Source organism: Glycine soja, chromosome 6, assembly GCF_004193775.1.
Source record: "Glycine soja cultivar W05 chromosome 6, ASM419377v2, whole genome shotgun sequence".
NCBI lineage: Eukaryota > Viridiplantae > Streptophyta > Magnoliopsida > Fabales > Fabaceae > Glycine > Glycine soja.
Window position 1 is genome coordinate 42,179,967 of NC_041007.1, and position 8,231 is coordinate 42,188,197.

At 32.8% G+C, this 8,231-nt stretch overlaps 1 pseudogene; it reads left to right on the forward strand.

Annotated features, from left to right (window-relative positions):
• Positions 1-1,456: 1,456 nt before the first annotated feature.
• LOC114417014 lies at positions 1,457-7,951 on the forward strand (annotated as a pseudogene).
• The last annotated feature ends 280 nt before the right edge of the window (positions 7,952-8,231 follow it).

An 8,231-nucleotide genomic window follows, 5' to 3' on the forward strand; every position in this document is an offset into this window, starting at 1 on the left:
CTTTGTTTTCTTCTTTTTTCATATCTTATGTACATAACACAAATTGAATGTTTCAGATTTTTGATCTAGACAGCTATCCCCTGTGTTCTAACATGTGGGGGCTTTACTAGTTTCAACGATTTGTATTCTTTAAGAAAAAGAACAGAAATAAAAAAGGAAGTGACATCGACCAATGCTCTCCTTGCTGCAATGTTTTGAAAACCAGATCATAGACTAAAACAAGAAGACCTATGGATCATTGTTTGATTGGTCCAATACAGTTAAGTTTATGATTAAACTGTAATTAAACTTTAATTTGGTCGAATTAGATATGTAGCTTGTTCATGGTCCAACGAGTACATTGCATATTTTTCCTTGATTACTATATATATAACTTTACATAACCCTTTACAGAATGTAACTTTACATAACACTCATTCAGTAGGAAGTTTTTTATATCTTACACAACACAGATGAACAGGATCAGACCGCGGAGAAATTGGGTAATGACAAACATGGGCATGAGCAATTGTACTATCCTGGCTTTTCATGGTTAATTTGGACGTGTCCTCATACAACAATTTACGCAATAACATTTTTTTTCTTTTAATCCATACAACAATTTAAGATAGGATTATATCTGTGGGATAACCTATTAATGTTTTAATAAGTTTTTTCATAGGAGAAAATAAAAAAAAATATTCTACAAGCTTTTAATAATGTTTACCAAAAAAAAGTAGTCGAATAGAATTATAACTTCAATCAAATAATAACCAAAAGATAAAAATAAAATACAAAGTTCACATTGGGAGGTCCACGGAACTTAGAAGAGTAGAGAAGTTGCAATAGATATGAAAGCCACAAATTATTTTGATTTCATGTTTTTGCTACACCAGATATTTACAGATTTAGGAAATAAACTTTTCAGCTTTTCAATACCTCTAGCTATCAGGGATAATGCATTTGAATTAAATTCTGTTTGTTTAAATTTCAACGCAGGTAGATGTAGCTCTTTAGTCTTTATGTTGTTAATAAAAAAATTTAACAGTAAAATAGCTCTTACCAAGTAAGCATGGGGTGTTACAATCCATTTTACGAGTATATGAGAAAACTTATATTTATTGGTGCGATACATCTTATATTCAACATCTCCCAAGTTTAATTTCTTAATGGTGATATATAATAATCCATTCACCAGCGCAATTATTGGGAGGCTAAGTGGAGAATCTTCAAAGAAAAACGACAAAATCTCACAATTAGTGGCTTTTATGTAATATATATTATCTTCAGTAGAAAGGAGAGTGGAAAAATTAAGTGCGATCATATTAACTTTATATTTTCTCAATAAAAAAAAAATAGATTTGGCTTTCTGCATTTGCAACTTCACCCACCACGCCTAAGGCTCACAAGGCTCGAAGAATGAAAATTCCAAGACACAATTATTAGCTTTATAATATTTCTTCACTGCCCACAATAATTGTCCTCGCATTCCGCTTCTGAAATTGCAATGGCTTCTAACACCATCATCCAATACAGCTCTTCTTCATCTCATTCGATCATCACTACATATGACGTGTTTGTCAGCTTCTGTGGTGAAGACACGCGCAACAACTTCACTGCTTTTCTCTTTGTTGCTCTCTCTCAAAATTGCATCAATGCCTTCAAAGATGATGCAGATCTCAAGAAAGGCGAATCCATAGCACCTGAGCTGCTACAGGCCATTGAAGGGTCTCGCCTTTTCGTTGTGGTCTTCTCTAAGAACTATGCTTCCTCAACTTGGTGCTTGCGTGAACTTGCACACATCTGCAACTGCACTATTGAAGCATCCCCGGGTCGTGTTCTTCCAATTTTCTATGATGTTGATCCATCAGAGGTGCGGAAACAGAGTGGTTATTATGGGATAGCCTTTGAAGAACACGAAGGAAGATTCAGAGAAGATATAGAGAAGATGGAGGAAGTACTGAGATGGAGAGAAGCTCTGACACAAGTGGCCAATCTCTCTGGCTGGGATATCCGAAATAAGTATAAATTTATATGCAGTCAGCCATATTAAATCCACGTGCATACGTTTCATCATTTCTTAGTCAAGTTGACTCTAAATTTATACATGTTTAATGCAAATGGTGTTTAAAAACTCTGAAATTATCTTTCCCTATACATATATACATTCTTCTGTCGTGGTTCTGATAATTTGCCATTCTTCATTTTCTCTAAATTTTCAGGTCACAACCTGCAATGATTAAAGAAATTGTTCAAAACATAAAATATATATTGGGTCCCAAATTTCAAAATCTTCCAAATGGTAATCTAGTTGGTATGGAATCCAGTGTTGAAGAATTAGAAAAGTGTTTAGTATTGGAGTCGGTTAGTGACGTTCGGGTTGTCGGAATTAGTGGAATGGGAGGAATAGGAAAGACAACTCTTGCCCGTGCTTTATACGAAAAGATTGCTGATCAATATGATTTTCATTGTTTTGTTGATGATGTAAATAATATTTATCGACATTCTAGTTCACTAGGTGTACAAAAACAGTTACTTTCTCAGTGCCTAAATGATGAAAATCTAGAGATTTGCAATGTTTCTAAGGGAACATATTTGGTATCGACTATGCTACGCAATAAAAGAGGACTTATAGTTCTTGATAATGTTGGTCAGGTTGAACAATTACATATGTTTACACGGAGTAGAGAGACTCTATTACGTGAATGCCTAGGTGGAGGGAGTAGAATCATCATAACTTCTAGGGATGAACACATATTAAGGACACATGGAGTAAATCATGTTTACCAAGTCCAACCATTGAGTTGGGACAATGCTGTTAAGTTATTTTGCATAAATGCTTTCAAATGTACCTACATTATGAGTGATTATGAAATGTTGACACATGGTGTACTATCACATGCTCAAGGCCATCCCTTGGCAATTGAAGTAATAGGCAAATCTTTGTTTGGTCAAAATGTTTCACAGTGGACAAGTACATTGGATAGGCTAAGAGATAATAAAAGTAGGAATATTATGGATGTGCTGCGAATAAGTTATGATGATCTAGAAGAAAAAGATAGGGAAATATTTCTTGATATTGCTTGTTTCTTCAATGATGATCATGAGCAACATGTGAAGGAAATCCTAAATTTTCGTGGATTTGATCCTGAAATTGGCCTACCAATTCTTGTTGAAAAATCACTCATAACCATTAGTGATGGCTTGATTCATATGCATGACTTGCTGAGAGATTTAGGCAAGTGTATTGTTTGAGAAAAATCACCTAAAGAGCCAAGAAAGTGGAGTAGATTGTGGGATTTTGAAGATATCTACAAAGTTATGTCAGACAATATTGTAAAATAGTTTTTCAATGTATAAACATTAGGTTGCTCCATTTTTTCTAGAATTTGTATATACTTTGAAAGATCTAATATTTTCTTTCTTGGTTGCAATTTTGTAGGAAGCAAAAAATCTTGAAGCCATAGTTGTTAAATATATTTCGTGGAGGGTTCTAGGAACAACAATGAGAGTTGATGCTCTATCTAAAATGAGAAACCTTAAGTTGCTTATGTTTCCCATTGCTTGGACATTTTCAGGAAACCTCAATTATCTTTCCAATGAATTAGGATATCTTTATTGGAAACGATATCCCTTTAACTTGCTGCCTCCATGTTTTCAGCCACACAAACTTGTTGAGTTGAATTTTTGTGGGAGTAAAATCAAACAATTATGGGAAGGCAGAAAGGTAGTGTAAATTTTTATGCTTTTTCAATTTTCATTTTCTTTAAATGAATGTATCAATAGATAAATTATGTTTTATTATTTGTTTTCTGTTTGAATAATTAATAATGACCCAAGTGTTATTATTAATTTTGCCTCTTTATATTGGCCCTTCATTGCAGCCTCTACCCAATTTGAGACTTTTTGATGTCTCTAACTGCAAAAATCTAATCGAGGTTCCAAATTTTGGTGAGGCCCCAAATCTTGCGACTCTAAATCTCTGTGGATGTATACGACTCAGGCAGCTACACTCATCCATTGGTCTTCTGAGAAAGCTTACTATTTTAAATTTGAAAGAGTGCAGAAGTCTCACTGACTTGCCACATTTTGTACAGGGCCTAAATCTTGAAGAGTTAAATCTGGAAGGATGTGTACAACTAAGGCAGATACATCCATCCATTGGTCACCTAAGAAAGCTTATTCTTTTAAATTTGAAAGATTGCAAAAGTCTCGTAAGCATACCCAACACCATATTGGGACTCAATTCTCTTGAATGCCTAAGTCTTTCCGGCTGTTCAAAACTATATAATATCCATTTATCAGAAGAACTAAGGGATGCAAGGTATTTGAAGAAGCTTCGTATGGGTGAAGCTCCCAGTTGCTCCCAATCAATATTCTCATTCCTCAAAAAGTGGCTTCCATGGCCTTCTATGGCCTTCGACAAAAGCCTGGAGGATGCACATAAAGATTCAGTTAGATGTTTGTTGCCTTCCTTGCCTATTTTATCATGTATGCGTGAACTTGATCTAAGTTTCTGCAATTTACTTAAAATCCCTGATGCTTTTGGAAATTTGCATTGCTTAGAAAAGCTATGTTTAAGGGGAAACAATTTTGAAACACTACCCAGCCTCAAGGAGCTTTCCAAACTGTTACATTTAAACTTACAACACTGCAAGAGATTGAAATATTTGCCTGAGCTCCCTTCACGAACTGATGTCCCATCACCATCAAGTAACAAGCTGCGGTGGACAAGTGTTGAAAATGAGGAAATAGTATTGGGATTAAATATTTTCAACTGCCCAGAATTAGTTGAGAGGGATTGCTGCACCAGCATGTGTTTGTCATGGATGATGCAAATGGTTCAGGTCTGCACTCCTTCCTTTCTTCCTCCTCCTATCTCTTTCTCTCTTTCTCCTTCTTTTTGTGGAACTAACATATAGCTGTGGTACTAGGCATTCAGTAAACCTAAGAGCCCGTGGTGGATTCCATTCATTTCAAGTATTATTCCAGGAAGTAAAATACCAAGGTGGTTCGACGAACAGCATTTGGGCATGGGCAATGTCATAAAGATAGAACACGCATCTGATCACTTTATGCAGCATCACAATAATTGGATAGGCATTGCGTGTAGTGTAATATTCGTGCCACACAAAGAAAGAACAATGCGCCATCCTGAAAGTTTCACTGATGAATCGGATGAACGTCCATGTTTTTATATTCCGCTTCTTTTCCGTAAAGATCTAGTCACGGATGAATCGGATCACATGTTGCTATTCTATTACACCCGAGAAAGTTTCACTTATCTTACGTCGTTCGAACATCGTAATGAGTTGAAAGTGGTATGTGCATCCAGTGATCCTGATCAATATTTTGATGTTGAGGTGAAGAAATATGGGTATCGTAGAGTATATAGACATGATCTAGAATTATCAAACTTAACAACGATGCACCGCAAAAATTTGCTGCCTCGGAAACGCAAATTTTTGGCAATTGAAGAAAACAAGTAGCGATTGCAATTCGGCTACGCTTGCTTCATAGTGAAGAATTGGAGACAGTTGAATATGGATGCAAGATTTGCAACAATCAAACCAAAAAAGGATGCACAGTTGAAGCAGCAGTACTAGCAAGATCAAGTTCACCTGGACTTTTGGGATAAACAGTCCAATAATCACTTTGCAAGGTACAAATTAAACAAAATTCACTTGTTTTTAAAAAAATAGAAATTAAACTATTCGTTTAATTTGTTAATTTGTCTTATATAATATTTCTTTATTTCTTTCTCTATCTCTCTCTTTCCTCGACTATATATGTGTGTGATGAAAAGGTAAATATTTTCAGAAAATATACTTTGATATTATAGTTAATTTTATATCGGATTTTGTTGTGATTTTAACTAAGTTTCTTATATAGCTATATTATGTTGTTAAATTCGAAAATATATATATATATATATATATATATATATATATATATTCTTGATATTACCAGTGTTATTAATATATATTATTATCTTAATTAATTACCTTCAAATTAGAGTATTTTGTTGAATAAACGTATTATGTCCTTGCCATTATAATATTTTGTTAAATTATCAGTATTATTTGGTTGTTTGCTGTTATTGAGTAATATAAATTATTTTTATTAACTACAAGCAAATTTGGTAAGACATTTGAGCAACTTATAAACTCATTTGATGACCTTATAATATAGTTTAAACAAAATGAAATTGATTTAGTGCCCAAGCTTATTTTAGTAGTTTATAACTTATATGCAAACTACTTGAAGTAGCTTACAAAAATCAGATAACTTATAAGCTAATATAATTTTTTTTATTCTCAAATATTATCCTCACTAATTTATTTAAAATTATTTTTTTGCCCTTTATAGAATTTAAAAATCCTTTTACCTATTTTAATTTGTTATGGGAAATTATACACTAGTCAACATTTTTTTTCTTTTTTTTTATTATGTAACTTTAAATTCTACTCTTTTATTTTTTTTAATGCCAAACTATTAATTTTAAGGAATCATTGTATTGTTAATTTTTTTATTTATAGGTAAAATATTTAGTCCCTAAACAAAAGTTAATAAGAAAATCAAGATTATATGGAAAAAAACAATTTTTCTTTGTTGTTTAAAAATAATATTCTTAATAAAATATTTAAATATTAATTAATGATTTTGAACAATAGAAGATTATTTAATTTAATTATAATTATATGAAAAATGGAAAAAATATTTAAAAATCATATTAGTTTATGTAAATGATTAAATATGTAGGTATGTAATTACTTTCTTTAAGATAAATAAATAATGAACTCCACCATATCATGAATATTTTTTTAGTTTAATAGCATTATATCTGGTGAAATATACTTCATAATATTTTTGTCCACTAAGATATAAATTCTTTTGTATTGCTTGAATAGGTGCCATACTGTTATATATGATTATCTTCGTGTGTTATCATATCTCCACCTCTATAACTTTTAGGCATAAGAAAGAAGTTCTGTTTTTTCTTCATATGCGCATTGTTTTCTTCGTATACTTTTATATAACTAAATTATACCCACTATAATATTTAGTATGTATAAAATTTACATTCTACCTAGCTATAAGAAGAACAAAATAAAATGAACTTATGCCCAGGCATATGAGAAAATGATTTTATGCAAAGACATATGAGAGAACTTTCACTGATGAAAAAAAAAAAATGAGAGAACTTTTTCATAAAAGATAACTTATAGAAGCTCTTATCTTTCAGAAAATTTACGAGACAACTTTGTATATAATGCCTTCCAACATTTCATGTTTTAGCATTGCTGTGAATTTTTATCATACATTTTTTCTCCCCCAAGGCCCCAACGCTTTCTTTTCTTCTTCTTTCTCGATGTTCCCAGTTCCACTTTCAAGGCAAAGCGCCATCAATATCACTTTGAGTCTCACATACAATTATAAAACAATGTTCACCTGTCCATTAGCTTCTCATTGATAGTTCCTAATCCTCAAATCAGCTGCATGTGATCCATATAGGTTCTAGGTAGTATTTTTTAACATTCCTTGTATTTTGCTATTTTAAAGAGTGATTTTTGAAGCTCCTAGAATCTCCATTTGGGTGCAGGAATAATCTTCACTCATCCTTTCTTCATGTATTTCTCTCTAAGGAAGAGGGAAGAGCTTGGATAATTTTGGGTTTTGAAGAGTAATGATAGGTGGGAAAGGGTGAGGATTTTCTTAATCCTAAAATTTTCATTTTGCATGCAAATTTGATTCTTAGAGCACCAAGTCTCTCTTTGTCTAATTGGATGTCGTTGTTAGTCTAATACATATTTAGAACCTGTTTTTGATGTGTATTGAGCCCCATGCCCCAATTTTGTTCTGTAAATATGGGTTTAAGAACAGCCATGGTGATTGCCTTGGAGTTCAAACACAGTTGGCCAAGTACTAGTGTCTTAAAGCTTATTCAAATTCATATCATTCATTCTCTTGATTGCTTGCTGTTGTTGAATTCATAAAATAGGGAGGTTTTCATGCAAGGATTTCCTACATGTCTAATGCATGATATATGATTTTAAGATATTATTGTTGCTTTAAGTTCCAAGTAGAATAGGAGCCTTGCAAAAATGACCAGTCAAGTATTGAGGTGCCTTGCAAGCCTTTAGGAGGATGCATTATAGTGGAAACAAAGAACTTGTTGTTGATAGTGATCCACCCTTTATTGCAAGAGTTTGGTGACATGTATAGGTCAGCATCGAAGTCGCCTAAGAATT